The sequence below is a fragment of the Pocillopora verrucosa genome, chromosome 3 (genome assembly GCF_036669915.1).
Source record: "Pocillopora verrucosa isolate sample1 chromosome 3, ASM3666991v2, whole genome shotgun sequence".
Classification (NCBI taxonomy): Eukaryota; Metazoa; Cnidaria; class Anthozoa; order Scleractinia; family Pocilloporidae; genus Pocillopora; species Pocillopora verrucosa.
In genome coordinates, this window is record NC_089314.1 from 14,511,033 (window position 1) to 14,530,128 (window position 19,096).

The 19,096-nt window shown below is 39.3% G+C and overlaps 2 pseudogenes; one reads left to right on the forward strand and one right to left on the reverse strand.

Annotated features, from left to right (window-relative positions):
• Positions 1-15,605: 15,605 nt before the first annotated feature.
• Positions 15,606-17,441, reverse strand: LOC136279851 (uncharacterized; annotated as a pseudogene).
• Positions 17,442-17,974: 533 nt separating this feature from the next.
• LOC136279850 (uncharacterized) overlaps positions 17,975-19,096 on the forward strand; it is a 1,685-nt pseudogene continuing 563 nt past the window's right edge.

Consider the following 19,096-nt stretch of genomic DNA (forward strand, 5'->3'; position numbering starts at 1 on the left):
ACACCCATACGAAGCCACGCTTATTGGAAAGTAATCCATTAATTTTACATTTCTCCGTAGATGCTTATTCTTAGTGTTTTTGTTTGTTTGTTTGTTTTTTTCACTTCAGCTATAGTTTGTAATTGATCCATCATAGAATGGTCAGTTTTGAAACTTACCCAAATTTTCTCTGACCGAGTAACAAGTGAGTTATGATCTTACTGTGATGTAATGACATGGTAACGCAACCATCACTCGACATAAAGATTAAGACATCAAAGAAATGTAATACAGAAATGAGCCATGGGATTGCTTTCTTCGATTTTAGCTCACTCAGATTAGGCGATCTTTTCTTCCCGGCTAGATGATGTTCCTCAGTATCAAAGAAGAGTCTGCCTCAGGATAAATTAAAAAAACTGAAGATGAAAATCCCCATACCTTAATTTTTTCCTACTTTGATTGTATTATCCAAGTGTTGTATTCAGTAATTTCCCGCGTATTTACTGCCTGATTGTCCCTCTAGATCTGAAGTAGTTACCAGTCAATGAAATATCAAAGCCATGCAATTACACTCTTTACAACCGATATCAGATTCGTGCCACGTAACATGTATGCAGAGCTTCATCTCAACTATGTTAACGCACTTGACAAAGTTCACGCACCAAGTGACATGAACACAAAAGTGACACAATCCATCGCAAGAACAGTGGTTTTTCTTAATCAAATCAAGATCCTAGCATTATGCTTTTATCTGAATAAAGAACGAACGATATCGCACTATCTCAAATTTTTTTTCTTATACTTTCTCCTGTTGTGGAAAGGGATAACGATGCTCTGTAAACGGTATTGTAACGCTGTTTCCAAACTGGATTCTCCTTTTCCCCTTTTGATTAACTGTCGATGGCTCTCTAATATCCACGTCATTAGAAATGGCATCGTCGATACGTCTGGAAACCTTATCTACCTTTAAACGCAGGATGGGCAGCTGAAGGGTATCAATGGTCTTGAGCTGCTCACTGATTTCATCGAAGAAAGCCGTGTCGTGAGGCACTTGCTGATTTTATCAAAGAATATCGCGCGATTCCCTCTTTCGGTTGTCTCTCCTTCACGCATTTTCTCTCCTTTCCTCTCGTTTTCCTTATTCTCTGATGAAACGTTAACTCCGTTAGTCTTGTCAACAATTGTGTTCACAGGCTGCCCAGCAGTTACCGCCTGTTCAGTTTCCTTATCTATTTCCACAGTCTTAGCTTCGGCGAGGGAATCATTTAATGTGGAGACAAAAAAGTTCATTAAAACTATGGTAATGCTAAAAAGAAGTGAAACCGCAAAAAGGTGTCCAAAAATTGGGATGCGCTTCAGCCAGTTCCTTTGTAGGTCGAGCCTTCACTTTGCCAAGAGTTATCTCCAGCTGGAAAGCAAAGGCCCGCCAAAAGCTCGCGTACCTGCCGATGGACGGACCGAAAACTAAAATTCCCGTGTGCAGAAAAGCAAGAAATATGATCGATAAGACCATACAGAACGAGAGAAGGTCGTGCATCCAGATCCTTAAAGCATTAGAGAACAACCGCGTGTAGAAATTAAAATAGGTAAGTTGTAGTCGCTTAAAGGTTGTTAAGAAAGTGAGAAAGGCGAGAAGACTGTTTTCAACTTCTGCCCATAAGAGGGGCGTTTCAAAGTTTACATGAGCAAATGTGTTTTCATCCAGCCTAAGCACACTCATCTTTGTGAGGTAAGACTTCATAAAACTCGATACAAGTAGTAAAATGGATGTCGCTAAATGGCCAAAATCAAGCAAACACCTAAAAGAGCAAACGTATCGGCACCGCCCTCTAACTAAATATGCTATTGTTTCGCCGATTTTGAAAATAACCATGGCTATAAAAAACACAAAGCATATGCCTTGAAAAATATGTAGGAAGGATTCTGTGGTGTACAGCGAGATGGTATCAATGCTTCTTTTAACCGTTGCCTGACCAGTTTGGAGAAATTCTACAAAAAAAGACGAGACAGCCAAAATGTTTGTCCCTGGATTTAAAAGCAAAAACTCCAACACGATGGCACTTGTTTGACGATTGACTCAAGGTCCTGATTGCAAAAGATTTGTTATCGCACGGGCAGTTTCTTCTTCGTAGCCCAGCTCAGCCAAATACCCACCGCCACCATACTAAGCATGGCGGCACCATTTTGAAGAAGAGTCGAGTTCGCTTGCTGTTTTATACAGCCATGGAATTGGACTCTGATTGAACCGGAGTGGCGAGGTTCCTTTCTTAGGACGAAGAGGCTCTCTGTATTCATTTTTGCGAGAGTAGGACTCTGAGCAAGGCTGTTGCCACCATTGTGTGACTTCGTCCGAAAGGCATTGAACTAAGTAGAAAATGAGTGTTAGGAGTTAAACTGTATTCATGCAATAATAATGAGAAAAGCGTATTAGGTGTACCTTTTTTCACTCTCAGCTGGCGCATTCTGACCATTCCGATCACTGTAGATGCCAGCTCACTGTTTTCTTGATTTATCGAGTAAAGATATGTGATCAGCGACTCATTTATCCAGTTCCAGAATGAAGTTTCATCTTTCACCTACAAAAATAAGTAGAGAAAAATAGTACACGGGAGTTTTCCAACTCAAAATAATAGAAATCATTTTGCCCTGAGTAATAATTACTTAACCTACATGCAATGATACTGGGGATCTTTGTTAGTTTTCATCTCATAGGAAGGGAGCACACTTCAAAACTGTATCAAAGTATAATTATTACTATGCTTATTATTTTCTTCTAAACTGATCAAGGTATCTCTTATTCCTGCCAAGAAAATCGTTAGAGACCATCCTTAGTTAAGTCCCAATTTTAAAGTCAAAAACAAGCAAAAGCAGTGCAGCATTTTATCCAACTGTAACAGACAGCTTGCTTGTAAGTGATGGCTGTGAGAGTTCCTAGTTGATGCATGAATTGTATAAAATAAACAAAAATCATATATCTCAGAAGGAAATTTTAATTGCCTTTAAAAGTGATTGAACTGGACTCAAGCTTATGACCACCTTGTACTGAAAAGCTCTGTGTATGCATAGTATTTTTCTATAAAGATAAGGAAAATAGTAAAGTCTGAGCTGGGTCATCCCAACTAAAAACTATGATCTTTCTTTTTCTATCCGTTTATTTTCTTACCTCCGCAAAACTTTCCGTGTGGTCCTCCAAAGTTTTGACGAACAGATATCTTGAAAAATCCCTGTTTCCGTACGTAAGGACACCAACAACTACAAAAAAAGAAAATGTAAAAGAGAGTCTGTCTAATCATTAACCGACGCCTGGCCATTGCCACACTTTTTTCCCTCGATGCTGACAATTCATTTGGCTTTGTGGATGTTGAGCCTCGATTGTCATCTGCAGATTCCACAGGGGACTGTTTACTGCAAAATACCTTTCTGACTCTGCAGTTTGACAACATCGTGGCCAGCACAGCGAGGAAAAAGCATTTAAGAGGTTGCAATACAAAGCTATCTTGAAAAATGGAAACAGAGACTGACGACATCCACTCTTGACTTTTTTCGCTTCCCCACATGAGACTGTATGACACAGTCAAACCCGTGGCAGTCACTAGGCAAAGTAGACCCCACGTCAAGAAAAGCACGCATCGCCAAAATCGATTATGAGGATTTGCTGAGGCCTTCCTAAACAGCGTAATGATTATGTGAGTTGGCAAGGTGAGAAGGATACTCCGAAGGCTTGTAAGAGCTTGTCGCGCTGAGAATCGGAGTGGTCCCAGGCTGATTTTTTGGGAGGGTTCGTTACCCAAGTAATAAAACACAGCACTGGCATCCATTGTGTAGTAGAGCAAACAGAGGCATGAAGAGATTCTCTGGAACCTAGAAAAGCAACTCCCAGGGGTTTTCGTTAAGATAGACATCCACAGATGCCCATCGGAAAACATTTCGCGTAAGGCTCCAGCTGTTATGCTTCCCTGAGCGTTGGAAGGACTCTGCGAACATTCATTTGATAAAGATTCATCCTCCAGGCTTAGCCATGTTTCAAATGAGAATTTCCAACTATTATCGGTTCCAGCAGGAACGATTTTAATGTATTACAAAAACCAAGAAGGATCATTACCAGAGTTATCGTGGCTGACGTGAAGATTGTAAATATCACCTAAAATTTTGTCTAAAATGGCCGGGAATTTGTGTTCGGTTCCTCTGGCAAACTTCGGGTGGAACCCTGCATCGAAGTCTTGTCGGATGGTAAGGATGTCGCTCCTGCCTTCGACTCCAAAGAGTACGAAGGATACGTTAGCGGTTGTACCGGATCCTAACCAGACACCAGTCTTAATGGTCAGCTCGTAACGACAATTAGCTAACTCTGATGCTTGATAGAACACTGGAGGCTCTGAATCTTGCAGCTGAAAATAGATGTTTAAAGTTGATTTAGGTGTTATACAAAGATATTAACAACTGGCTTAAGGACTAACGCTCGGGCTTTGGGGTGTAGCGATTGTTCTTAGTGCTAGGCCATCTATCACCATGTTATCACGATGAGGAAAAATCCCTTTTTATTAAGAGCAATTGCTCAAAAAATGGCACGCTTCAAACTTATTTTGGCGAGTTATATCATATTTTACTACATCGTGTTTAAAGAAACATTTTAGGTAGTTTTTCAACAAATCCTGTAGAGAATACATGCATATAGAATTCGCTGCATAAAGCAACATCTCAGCAAGTTGTTCAAGTGTCGGAATAGTTCATTCAACTGACCTTAGCTCTATCTTTTCGGTCTTCTCTTTGACAAAACTAACATCATTTGGAGGCCCCAGATAGCCTCCTCCAAACGACGTCAAGTGGTTGCAGATACATTTCGTATCTGAATTGTTTATGACCTCCTCAACCTTTGAAAAAAAAAGTATCAATTAGCGTGGTTGTAAAAGCAAACTTTACAACATGTGTCATTTTCTGAATCGAAATACATCGCCTGATCACGCATATACAAAGACAATAAAATAAATCAAATCAGACACTCCTCTTATTGTTTTTGGTTATAAAATCTTTCACGAATTGCCAGCAGGCAACGCAGCGACATATAAGATGAAAATTGGTTCTAATCGCGAAAACAAAGACGGACACGAGGTAAAGCTTCCATCAATTTATTGAAAAATCGACAGTTACAATTGCGGACAAAATCTGTTGAAACAGTCTATTCACAGGCACAGTTTTACTTTTCCAAACAATAAGTACTGACGTGAAAAAAAAAAAATCCCCTTCTCCAACCTTTTCTTACTTAGATACACCCAAATACGATTTCCGAAAATTAACATTAAAGGAGGGAAATGGGGAAGGAGAAGTAGGAAATATTGTTTTAGGTTAAAAGTAGAGATACATTTAATTTAGTTTCCCAATGATTTTTTCCGTGATTGCAGGTAGATCAACAGTAATAGGATCTATTTTTTTTTTACGGATTTTTTTATAGCGATTGCTAGCTAATTCTTATTCCCTTTCCCTGCATCCTGTAATTTTCCAAGCAGATGTTTCTGTATCCCAGAAAAGGCAAGCTGACTCACTCACTTGGACACTGATATTTTTTACTTCAAACGCTGCAGGTGGTTTTTTTATTGTGACGCAGGAAGCATTGCTTCGGTCAGGTCTAGGCGACTGAGTCGTTTTCTTTCTTTTGCTTTCTTTAACATTTGATACAGCAACATTAGCGTCGCAGTTTATTCGGCCTATTTTGATCCAGTTATTCCCGACGTTTTCACAATCTGCATAATTCTGATTTGTGGCTGAGGTCACTTTCACCTTTCAGATGACCAGGTCACTGCTTTGGGGCTTAAACGACACGTTAACGAAGGACTGTCCATACTGAACTGTGATGTTGTGATTGATCATCATTTTACGATAAACCTTGAACCCTTTCAATATATTGTGAGTAGCTTTTTTGTCAAGGGGTAAAATGATGGTGATTTTCCTTATAGGATCAGTCATGTTGATGATGTCTCCTTTTTCGTCTCTTACTTCTAGCTCTGCAACATGTGACGTTACCCTCTTGTTTGTTTGGTCCCAGGTGAAAGGGTTGAACGGAGTAGTCCACATCTACAAGAGATAGGCATATAAGATAAATGGATGAGCTCCATTAAGCCTCCTTCACTAATTATACCCCCCATGGGTTAAGGCCTCAAGCTTCCCAAGTCTTCCCATTCTCCCAAAGACAAACATTAGATTAAAAGTTCAGGGCAAAGTGGTAATTCTGTAATATTGCCCACTTATACCGTGGTATTGTTTCGCACCTATTTACTTTGATTTTGCCCTTAGTCGCCTAAAGGTCTAACCGCACAGGTAATCCTGCCAGAGCCGCGTAAATAATGACAAATCATTGAAATTAACACTAATTGACCAAATCCTTTGTTTTAGTTCTTCAAATCCTTGGCTTTGAGAGATCGCATGATTTGGAAATAAACTCAATGACTGACTTTTAGTCCTCATCCCTAAATAACGTAACAAATAAAACGTATAAAAGAAAAGTTTTCCTCTACCTCCAGGAACAAAATGCTGCTGTTACTCTCAAACACTCGTCCACGATCCTCGTCCACGATCCTCGTCCACGATCCTCGTCCACATAACCGATGTGCTAAAGTGTTTGTGTTTCCCACCGTGGACAACGGTCCTGTCCCAGGCCTCAATCGCTCATATACGTCGTGGTCCACGTTCTCGTCGTCATCGCTAAAGGTCCCATTATTGTGCGCAAGCGGTCCTACATATGTCTTGTCCTAAGTACCATAGGACTATATTTTCCATCGAGTATGGGGAAAGCATATCATAATGGTTCCCCATACTTCTTCTTCGCTATTATTTAGATGAATTTGTGGGTAAACTCCATGGAAACAATCAAAGTTCCGTACAGCCATACATTACAACAAGGGAGAGCACGAAGGAAAGAGTAACATAAAATGTCTCTAATACCAAATATAACACTAAACGAGCACTGTTTGCAACGATAAGCCAAGGTAGGGTATCTAGGGCAGCTAATGCAAGCTCTCTTCCAAGAAACTACAGACAAAACCCAACATATTAAGGAGAACTTGGGTCTGACTTCAGGATCATTTGAAAAAAGTGCTAACGACCCTCTAGTAGCAGGGTTGGAACTGCAGAAAAGTACCCTCCCAGGCTTTATCAGGGAGGTAGTATGTAATGACCTTCCAACAGTCATGCTGTACACTGACAGGTACATGGATAACGTTGTAAAGCTTTTCTGTCATTCTAAGGCTGTGCTAGTTTCTGAACTGACAATTGAAAATGAAAAGAATAGTGTTTAGTGATAAAAGTTCAGATCGAATCAAGGAATGAGCTGAAACTACCATAGTTCACTTGACAATTTTATGTCAGGCTTATGAGTGGAAAACGCTAAAAATTGTACATTGCTTGTTTTATTACCACCATACGTAAATGACATTGGTTGCTGCTACAGAAAATCGTATTTTAGAGTCAGCTGTGTATAAAGCAATTATTTTGCATATATTCTTGGGAACAGCAAAAATGACTTAGACCAAACATTCTAAGTATAGCGTTCATTTCGTGCAATGGGGCATAAATAAAAGTTCTGGTAGAAAAGACACCATATTTCATACACTGATGACAAGCAAAAAGGTCATATGGGTACCCCAGTTGAAGTATATTGATAACTCTATTAATTAATACCAGTTTTAATTTAAAGGAGAAAGTTATGAGAATAAAGTAACAGTTGTCTATATCACGAAGCATGCCTTCACTGTTTAGACTGAGAGTCCTAAAGCTTTTTAAGCATTATTCGAATATTGTATGACGATAAGCACACCACCCTCCCCAATCCGCGCCATACTGTTTTCACTCAGCGGCTGGTCACGTTCATGAGGTAAACATGGCGATCGCTTCCTGATCACCGTTCTTGTCTATCAGAAAATCAAAATACCAGTGTGATATTGTCTCGAAGATGAAGCAGTTATGTTATTTGACTCGTACTTCACATTCGAGTCGAAGCTTGGGTGGCACAGGTTATTTCTTACGGTGGAATCGATGAGGGGAATTCGAACACTAGTTGTAGTGTTTGAATTGTTGGAAGAAATGGTCGCATGGGGATCGTAAGGTTAACGAACAATTTCAAATTTTGTCACTTGAATTCAAAGTAAAGTTCATTTGAATTGCTTTCGTATGTATTTCTGACAGTTTTAGATCTACCCGCTTGATTTATATCTGCTACGCTTCACGTTGACAAGTCCCTCAAAATGGCGGCCCAACTTAGAGATTGCCGAAAATTAGGTAAGTTCACAGAGTTATAGTATTTTTGTTAAGGCCGGGCCGCAAAGTTTTTTTTTTGTAGTTACCTTTCCTATGGCACCTACTTCCTAGCTGGATCAGTAAAGAACGCCTCACTTTTTCAAAAATCTACCTTGAAATTGATTGGTTTTCGCGTGTGTGATCTAAGCAAACCGATAACGTGTCATTCAAGTCTTCCTGTTTGCTTGATTGAAACGTAATGTTCACGAAAGTCACTTCGATGGATAACATAGAGTTAATATACATGGCTGTGGTATTTGTTGTTTGCTGAGTTGTCTTAAATTAGTCTTGAAAAAGTGAAAAGTGAAATTTAATTTCCGTAAAACTCTGAAAAATAAAGAGATCTGATCAAACGGATTGTGGTTTTAGTATAGCTACATGAATGTCTTACAACACACTAGAAATGAGCGAAATCCGTGTCTCAAGCAAAATCGACCGGACCGCTCTAACAGAGACAATCTCTTAACTACTGCCTGTGCAGGCGGGTGGTCATCTATGTTGAATATCCTGGCTCTTGCATCCGTAATTTTACGGCCAATTTTTTCTCTATACCCCAATGTCAATTTTCCATTGCAAACATTGTTACATAGAGTTGTAATGCCAAAGCTATCGCAAGCTAAAGGGAATGATTCAGGATCACAGATCAACAAAATTACAGTCGCCCTGGATCCTGTTTTGTCCCAAATCATTTTGTACCACTGAACATAATGATAACCAAACAGTGAGCCATTCTAAAACAACCGTGAACAAACAAATAAGCATGAAACCAAAAACACAGCCGACCCTTCTTGCGTTTCAGAAGAAATCAGAAAGCACTTCCCAAACTCTACCCAGCAGGCCATCTCAGAGAAGAACTTCGGAACAGGCTGAATTTGACGACAAACTAAATGGCCAGGTCATTAAGAAGCCTGCATCACCACCATGGGCTCCGATACAGAAAAGGAAATTCATTCCAACGTGGAAACAGGAGTTTCCCTGGCTGGTGTATTCAGAACAAGATAATTCCATGACCTGCAGCATTTGCCTTGAAGCACCAGCTGAGGTGGCCGGAAAGTCACTTTTCCTTTCTGGATGAACTTCTTTTAAAGAGGAAACCATTCAAATTCATGGAACGAGCAATGGTCATTTACAGGCCATGCAAGCCAAGCGTGAATCTGTGTAGTTGTCATCAATCGTGAAAAACCTTTTGGAAAGGGACGAAAGATAAATGGGAAAGAAGTCGAAGGGAAATGGCAGTAAAGTTGAACACTGTCTATTTCTCAGCCAAAGAAGAGTTACCCTTCAGCAAGTTCAAAGAACTCTTGGTGCTTCAAAAGAAGAATTAATTCCACGTATTCAAATGACAAGTCGTGCACAGAAATGTAAGTGATCGGAAAAGTGTGTAAAGACCAGCTTACCAAAGAGGTAATTACATCAGCGTGATGGCTTATGGAGCTACTCATGTTGGTGGGATTGAAAATGAGACCGTGTGCTGTCGTTTTCTGCTTGATGGGAGGTCATTAATTGTTTAGTGGGCCACACAGCAGTTGAACACGCTACTGCAGAAGGTGAATTTAAAATAGTGATTTAGTAACTTCTATTTAATTTTTCAGTCAAAACAGTGACGGTTTGAGCTTTTGAAGTTAAAACTGCAGAAAAAAAGACTTTATGTCCAAGTTTTCAGCTAGAAGAGTGCACCAAATTAAACGATTATAAAACCTTTTCATAACTCAAAACCTCATTGAGACATGACAGAAAGAAATCCCGAAATTTATATGGCCTGGTTTTTGGGTAATTAGATTGTGAACCAATATATTTTCTGGCGATACTTTGTTGTAAGTTTGGCTATTATTGATGTAGTGGTTATTGGTGATATTTTTTCCCAAACATTACACAAATTTATTAACATAAAATAAGTTGCTGTTAGACAGAATATTCATATCATACTGCAGGATTATAATATATTTTATCGTCCAATTTACAAATATGTTTTCTACTTGCATGGGTGCTAACTTCAATAAAAGTTTTGGCATGAAATTTTCAACAGCCGTATCCACAGTATTTATATTCAATACACATTGTCATAAACAAGTTTTCGCGCGTGGGGGCATTTCTAGTGAACACTATTTCTAACTATTATTATTATTATTAATATTATTGTTGTTATTGTTACTGTTGTTGATGATGATTATAATGATGATGTTGTCTTTGATATTGCTATTATTGTAATTTTTAGTGAGACCGGTCTTAATTTGAAATTTGTGTATCATTTCTTTGCTTGATGTATAAGAACTCAGGTAGTTACTGAATGTCTTTTGTATGCTCATCTGATGTGCTTATTACAAAACTTGTGCCAGACATTGCCGACCTCAATCTTTCAGAAACTGATGGCAAATTTGATGTTGAGGATGCTGATGATAGTGCGGATGGTGTTAACAAAAGAACTACTCCTGGTGCGTGCTTGTCCGTATTTTTTTAATTTTTACAAATAGGTAATGAAAAATGTTTTCCCTTTTATCATGATTTTGGCGATAAACAGATTTCCCGAAGAAAAATTGACTTTTTTACACACGCCCTTCTTTAAGTAGGGAGGCACAGCGGCCTACCAATTAGCGTGCAGGACTCTGGAAAGTCCTGATGCAATTAGAGGGACCCCCACCCTGTGAATGTGCATTAATAATATTTCTACCGTGGACTAGCGCTATATACGTTGATATTCTCCTTATTATGGTGGAATTGTGATTTCTTGAACCTTACCGAGGAAATGAAAGTGATGATAAAGCTGGTGATAGCTGTACCCACAAGCCCCACAACATCAATGGAAAAGGATGTTTCTCCCAGAAGAGGTGAAGATTACATGTAATTTTGACAAGCTAGTTCTTAGTATTTTCTTTAAAAGATTATTACCGCCATCTTTGAGTTTAATGGCAGCGGAAGGCTGGGGAAAGAAAGAAATTTGTATAGAGGGGGCAGTCGATAGTCAAATATAAGGCAAAGGATGGGGGTGGGGAAGTAAAGATTACGCGTAATTATGGCAAGCGAGTGAGATGGGGTTGTTACACGACTACCATATATGGTAAGCATATCAAGACCTCATATGTTCCATTACAAAGCACTTGTTGCCACAAGATTTTGCATTTCTATTCATTGTTTTGCTAATTTTTGCTAGCGCCGTGTTCCTTTTGTGTAAGAGTATTACTGTCAGACCTGGTTACGCCACAAATTGTAAGTTCGTTCCTCTTTCGTGTTACTCTGTCGTTATTCTTGTTGTCATTGTATTTGTACTTAGATATTTGTTTTAATTAATCATTTTTAGTCAAATCACATCGACACATTTACACATCTTTACATCTAAACATTTGTCTATCTAGGAATTAGATTAAACGTGCAGTCATGTGAGGCGTAGAATGTGTAGTATTAAGCGACATTTCTTTCAAAATTTGCATGGATTGTTTATGGAGAATTTCCGACCTGTCACAGTTCTTCCAGCTGTCTTCGAGATCTTTGAACATCTCATTCATCAATAATTGACAATTTATTCAGAGAATATTTTTCATAATTCTATGTTTGGATACAGAAAATATCATGGTTGCCCAACGGCACCCCTTGCACTCACTGAACAGTAGAAGGAGAATCTTGATAATCACAATATCATCGGCACGATAGCCATTGATTTAAGTAAGGCCTTTGACTGTCTACCATACGACTGAATTCTAGAAAAACTTAAATTCTATGGCTTAAGTGATCATGCGCTATCTCTAATGTGAAGCTATCTCTCTTCTCGCCATCAAAGAGTGAAGCTCGGTACCGCTTTCTCCACGTGGGAAGGGGTGTTAAGAGGAGTCCCTTAAGACCCTTAATGTTACGAATTTATTAATCCTTAAGGATTAATAAATTCGTAACATTAGTTTTGACTAGTATTTTGACTGCGGCGGTAATATTGTAATAATGGTTTTAAATAGTTTTAATCAATACTTGATTCGTGATTTTACCTGATGTATTGTGACATTAGTGCTGTTTCGTTGTTAGGTTTCAATTAGTTGTTGGGTGGAATACCTGTAAACTAGCTCTCAAGTTTAGTGTATATCCACCTTAAATAAAGTATGTATGTATGGATGGCACTGGCGATTTCTTCTCAGAAATGATATTGGAATTGAAAGTGATAGAATTGATGCGGAACACCCGGCTTCAAGGTTTTTGCTGATGACAACAAAGAGCAGTAAGTGTTCAAGTTCCCACTTAAGTGTAAAAATAAAGGAGGTGAAGGTCGATCAGGCGGTTGCTGAGTCATGCTAACAACTAGTAATTGAAAGATTACAATTAAAGGAAAGATGCAATGCTTTACTTTGGCAACAAGAACTTTTAGACGCGCTCAACGACATTGAAACAGCCACACTCAAAGTGCGAATTTTTGAAGCCAGCATTGACAATGAAACTTTTCAAGCTAAAAGAGAAAAGGTTTTCAGTGCACCATTGTTAAAGTCCTTATGACGCCTATTTTTTAGCATTAAATCACAAAAATAGAAGCATGTAGAGGGTGTCTGCTAAGATTTGTGAGTGATTCTGATGCGTCTGTTATTTTACGAGGCGATAAAAGTCCGAAATTGTAGCGAATTTAGGCTTCCCGTACCTCTTCGGCCGTGTGAAAGAGTACTGGTACCCAATTATTCGTGACGTCACGATAGTAAGGCCAAGTTTATCAAAGAAGCAAAGTGAGTGTGGAATCTATTGTTTACGATCTTTTGAGCAGAAAAATGCCATTTCGATGTGTAGTTTGAGGTTGTTTGAATACCCCTGACTCGATGAAGAATATTTCTTTCAAAAAGACTCCTTTTGAGGGCGATCAAAGGCTAAGGCTGTCCATAAGTTGCTCGGCAACTTTTGACCAACTTTTCAGATTTGGAGCAACTTTTAGTCCTTCGAGCAACCTTTCGGATTTCGTGCAACTTTTTTCTTTTTTGAATAACTTTCATGCTTTTTAAAGGCAATTTGTAACTAAAAACCGCCCATTCAAGTTCTAATTTAAAGCATCAGTTGCTTGTATGCATGATTTTGCGTAAAATACCTTTTGTAAACAAAAACATTATTCCCCTGGTGGTCTGCCTGTGGTAGCAGCCGAAGGTGGTCAGCGGATATGCTGAAAAATTCAAAATGGCGGAGCCGAGTGATTAGAGACCTTAAGCAGCTTCGTCGCGGACGAAGACGAGAACGACCGGAAGTCATATTTTACCTTTTCTTCGGAGTGCGCATGTCTGAAATTTCGTTTTCGTTTTTGTGGCGTTGTCGAGGACGGCAGGTGTCAGTGTTTTTCGTTGTGGTGAGAACGTAAGTAAAGTATCTTTCATTTTGCCGTTAAGTGACGATCGTTCTCATTCTTCCGAACAAGGAACTAATTCTCAAGCAATATTCTTTGTACATTTTGTTCTAGGTTTTGATAATTCTCTAAAATGTTGTTTGTTTGACACTTGTATATGAATGCAATAGACGTACAGCAACCAGCAAGCGCGGGAAAAAACACGTAAGCTCAAGTTGTTTTGGTCTTTTGACAAAGCTGTGCTTTAGAATTTAGCTAGATATGGAATATTATCCCTCATTCAACTGAGCCCTCATTTGTCTCATTCTTACCAGAAATCACCAGATCCGCACATCGCAAATCACACTTCGTTCGGCTTCTTTTGATCACGATATAAAAGCGAACCTTTTTAGCGAAAAGAAGTGTTTCATACCTTTTACTTTTTATTTATTTCCACCGGATATATGAAATACAATTTACACAACCCGCGTGTAGCATTAGCTAATCTTGGAGGGTATCAGTGATAAATAAACATAAATATTAGTCTACAATATTACTACAGCATAAGATTGACATTAGTTCTAAGGTACAAATTATATTGGTATAATAATATAATCGAAACCTCAGCCTTCGATAAACTTAAAAAGTACCTGCCTAATAGTGAGTGTTTCTCCATCTCTAAACTTTTGAACCCTGTTAAAATACTCTGTCACAGACACCACTATTGAGGAGTCTGTTTATTTGTAAGCCTTAATTCACCTGAATTACTTTATTCTTCCCATCACCCTTCTCAGATGTACATGTAACCTTATTTTGTACACCTGTTTTCCCTGTTGGGAGGGTTTGTGTGAGCAAGGGGGTAAAAAAGAGTGAAAATGATAAAAAAACTGGGAATATCATAGCATCAGTAAAGCTTGGGGAGATGCTAGAAGTGTGTCAGAGGTAGAGGGGTGGGGGTAGAGGATAGACAAATTCAACAATATTACACAAAATAATAAGTAGTTAAGTGATAAACAGGATGCTAAAAAATATATTTTCAATAGAAAGATCATGGAAGGAATTTTTGGCAAAATCTCCAGAGTTGATTCAGAGTGTGTGAATTTGTTTGCTGGCCACCCTCATTTACCTTGAATTTCCCAGTATATCCTTATAGGAATCACCTTCCCCCCCCTTAATTTTTTTCCATTCCTGGTAAATCCTTTGTAGTAATGGTCTAAAAATAATGGATCTACCACTGAAGCTGTCAAAGTAATTTTTGGCTTGTGTCGTTTTTCATAGAACCAACTTTGTCTGGACAAAGGACCATGACATCTTGTTTTGTAGAGAGCTTTTGGTTACTGAGCCATATGCCCACAAAGTTAGAAGTGTTGAAAGAGCAAAAACCTGGGAGCAGATTGCCTCCAGTTTAAATAGCATCCAAGCTCCAAAGTTTAGAGTTACAACTAGATCCGTACGTGATCGCTACACACTTCTGACAACCAGAAAAGCAGAGCAGTTAAGAGAGGAGGAGAAAGCTTAGATAGAAGTTACACCAACAGAAATTGACTTGTTATTGGAAGAAATTTTGGAGAAAGAGAAAGCTGCTAGAGCTGAGATTGAGTCTGGAGATACCAAAAAGAGAAAAGCAGAGCAAGACAAGGCAGGTGCTGACAACATTAGAAGACTGGCAATGGAAAGGATGTCTCAGACTAAAACCAGGGAAAGTGATGTGGGAGAAACTTCTTCAAAGAAGAAAAAAACAAGGCGCAGCTCACATGAGATGCTTGAATTTCTGGAGAACAAATCTGAGAGGGACCACCAAATGAAACAAGAAGAACTAAATTTAAGAAGGAGTGAGCAAGAAGCAATGACTGCTATGATGAGACAGCAACAGCAGCAACTTCAGAATTTGCAGGCTATGTTTGTAAGCCAGCAAACACAGCAAACACAAACTATGCTGGCTCTCCTAGAAAAAGTTGTTAAGAAGTAAAGGTGACAAGGGTTTTTTCCTTGTCCCAACTTGTTGTCATTCAAAAGCCTTCATAATTATATCACTTTGTAAGGCATTGTTTATTTACAATTTGTTTGGTAGTTTTTGTTACAGTGTACTTCTGACATTAGGTACTTTCCTATTTAATGTAAACAAAATGCTAATGGCCTGCTGTTGCCTATATACTTGTGTTAGTTACGTCACATCATGTTGTGATGCTGTAAAAAAACATTATTAAAGTTGTTTAGTCTGACTGGCTTCTGTACATTTGTGACATTCAGGCAAAATAATCATGAAGTGAGGGTGGGTCTAATTCAAAAAACTTGGAAGTTTAATTTCCATACAGGCATGTAAGTGCATTTCTCAGAATTGCACAGACAATATACATCTTGCCAATACTACTCAAGCCTATTTTAAGATTTTTTTTTTAAGTCTATGAATTTAAAGTAGTTCACTATGTCCCCAAATAGCCATTCAACGGATTCCCTCACAGAACTCATTCTGGCATTGTACTCTTGCATCTGGGGTGTTAAAACAGCATTTCTGAATGGTTGTTGGAGTTGCACTCTGTGCGGGTAAGCTGGATCACCATATAAGCACATTAGGTGGCCATGGGGGGAAACTGCATGGTGCTGGAGACCTTGCAGCAAGCCTGATTCAGCTAACATAGCTGCATCATGTCTTCTACCTTCTGAAAATGAAAGGTTTAGAAAACAATTAGATGCGTGGACAATGGTTGTGACCTTGTGGTGCATACTCAGTAGAGAACCTAATGGAAATTTAAGTTCTTTGCAAAAGAATTCATTCAACATTCTAATCTGCAAAATAATATCTCTGAAGAGATCAATCAACTCCACTTGATGGGACTTTTTCAGTACTTGATTCCTGATTTTTACTCTTTTTGACCTTTTTTTCAGGGGTCGGTTCCTGAAAGGTGGAATAACTCTATTCCAGGGATAAGTCTGCCTTATTCCAGTCATAACTTTATCCCAGGACAAAGTTATGACTGGAATAAGACAGTTTTATCCCTGGATAGTGTTGTTCCACCTTTCAGGAACCGGATTTTGAATATTTTGCCATCTTAAGTTTTTTTATTTTCTTCATCTTTCTATTTATTTTTCAGGGTTATTTTTAATTAACAATTTTAAACTGAAGTGACTACCATGCATAAATAATTCCATACATTATTATAATTATTATTACCTATTGGGCCATATAGGTTTCCAGAACCCATTCGGTAGAGCAACAGATTGAAATTTTAATGCATGGACTCTCTCGTGTCCATTGTATACAGCCCTCTGGTGCTGTCCTGGGCAACTTATTGGTCGAACCGTGCCATAGACAAAACCAAAACAGTTGTCCAAGGGAGAGCCTTTAGCTGAAATTACGTCTGCATATTGCTGCAAATGGTTGGGGTCCATAAATTGAATGTTCCACTGAGTTAGTCTGTGGCCATGCCTGTCATATACATAATCGAGAACAGTATTTGTTATCATGCTTAAGACCGGAACTGGCCTTGCAAATCTGTGCACCATATCACTGTATCGACAGGGGTAAGCCAGTCGCTTCAGTAGCATACATAGCCCTTCTATGCCATCGCAAACGGAACGCTGTGGGCACTGGAATGTTGGGGGAATCTGTAGCCTGTCTGCCAGCAAGGGAATGTGCCATTTCTCGACTCGAAACTCGGTATAACACTCAGCAGGATCCATTTCCCCCAAATCGAACGACGCGTACGAGTTGTAAGGAAAATCCGGATTCTTCGACTGATAAAAGTCATAGAGAAGGCAGAATTCTTCGTCATCAAACATGTCGTGGGTATATCCAACAAAAACAAAATCCCTGATGTCTTTAAACAACGACATAACTAAAACCACCACTTGTTGAGCCTCACTTGTTGACGTCTTCGTCTTTGTACAAGACGCGGGTGCTTAACTTTCAATTTTCGCGCCGAAAACGATGTTCTCGTCCCAGTGTCCTAGAGCATGCCACGTCATAATTTCGTTCTCGTTTTCGTCCTCGACGAAGCTGCTTAAGGTCCCTATTATCTATGCTCGAGCTCGAGTGAAGATGATGAGTATTCAGATCCTTTAGAAGTAGCAGCTAGTGCTGGAGCTAGATTAAGTACTCCAGAAAAAGCCAGTATCTCTCGGAAAAGAAAAGTGCAGACTAATCCAGCCGAAAAGAAGAGTAATGTGCGTGGATCAGTCGATCCAAATGTGTCCGCGTGGGAAAGAGTGAACGAGTTTAAAGACCAGTGCCTAACTACAGTGTCGGGAAATCTAAGATGTGACGCCTGCAGAGAAACTCTTTCCAAAAAAAATAGTTCTGTCAAGAAACACGTATCATCCATAAAGCACATCAAAGCGCTGGAGAATATTAAGAAAAGCAAGAAGAAAGATCAAAATATCAAGGATCTTCTTGCAAAAATAAGCGGAGGAGCAAAAGGATCCACATTACCTGAAGACATGAGGCTCTATCGATATGAGCTTGTGGAAGCTCTACTGAAGGCAGGTATTCCACTTTTAAAAGTCGACAGTTCGCGACCATTTCTTGAAAAATATGCTCATCGCTTGACATCTCGGAACCATCTAGCAGCATTCATTCCCATGATTCGTCAGAAGGAGATAGACTTTGTGAAATCCCAAATAGCTGCCAAAAGTGCTTTTTCTGTGATCTTTGACGGGAGCACCAGACTTGGAGAAGCGTTGGCAATTATCGTTCGCTTCATTGACAAAGATTGGAATATACAGCAGAGGCTTCTCAAATTAGAAATTCTAGCCAAGAGCATGAATGTGGAAGAGCTTGGTCAAAGGCTGATTCAGTGCCTGGCTGTGGAGTATGGAATGCAACCAAACCATCTTCTAGCAGCAATGAGAGATGGTGCATCAGTAAATGAAGCTGGATTGCGTCAAGTCATGTTTTCTTCCCCAATATTCTTAATGTTATCTGTTTCTCACACACAATCGATGACGTTGGGAAACACTTTGAATTTGGTGCCTTAGACACATTTTCTAGGTGTTGGAACACCATGTTTTCTCTCAGTCCAGCTGTTCGGCTGCTGTGGACGACAAGAACTGGCACAGCAATGCGACTTCATTCCAAAACCAGATGGTGGAGCAAATGGGAAGTCCTCAATCAGGTTATGGAGTTTTTTGAGGATGTTGAGCCCTTTCTAAGGGAAAATAATAATCTGTCTCCCGTTTGCCGTGCAAGCCTGTTGGAGATTTTTGATGATCCAGCTACTGCTAAAGACTTAGACATTGAGCCTGCTGCTATGATTGATGCGGGCAAGCACTTTGTTCAAACAACTTATTATCTTGAGGGGGATGGTCCCTTAGTATTTACTAGCTGTGAGCGTTTGTCCACATTAGCACATGCAATAGCCATTGAATCTTATTCAAACACTGAGGCCAAAGCTCGCCAACATGCAGGTAGAAATATGGCATTGTACAACCAGATAGTTGCTCAAGCAAAGGCATGTATCAATCCAGGCTTCCGTTTTTACCAACAGAAATTCAGTGTGCAATTCCATAATATTGTCGTGAGTGTTTGTCGGCATTTGCACATGCAATAGCCATTGAATCTTA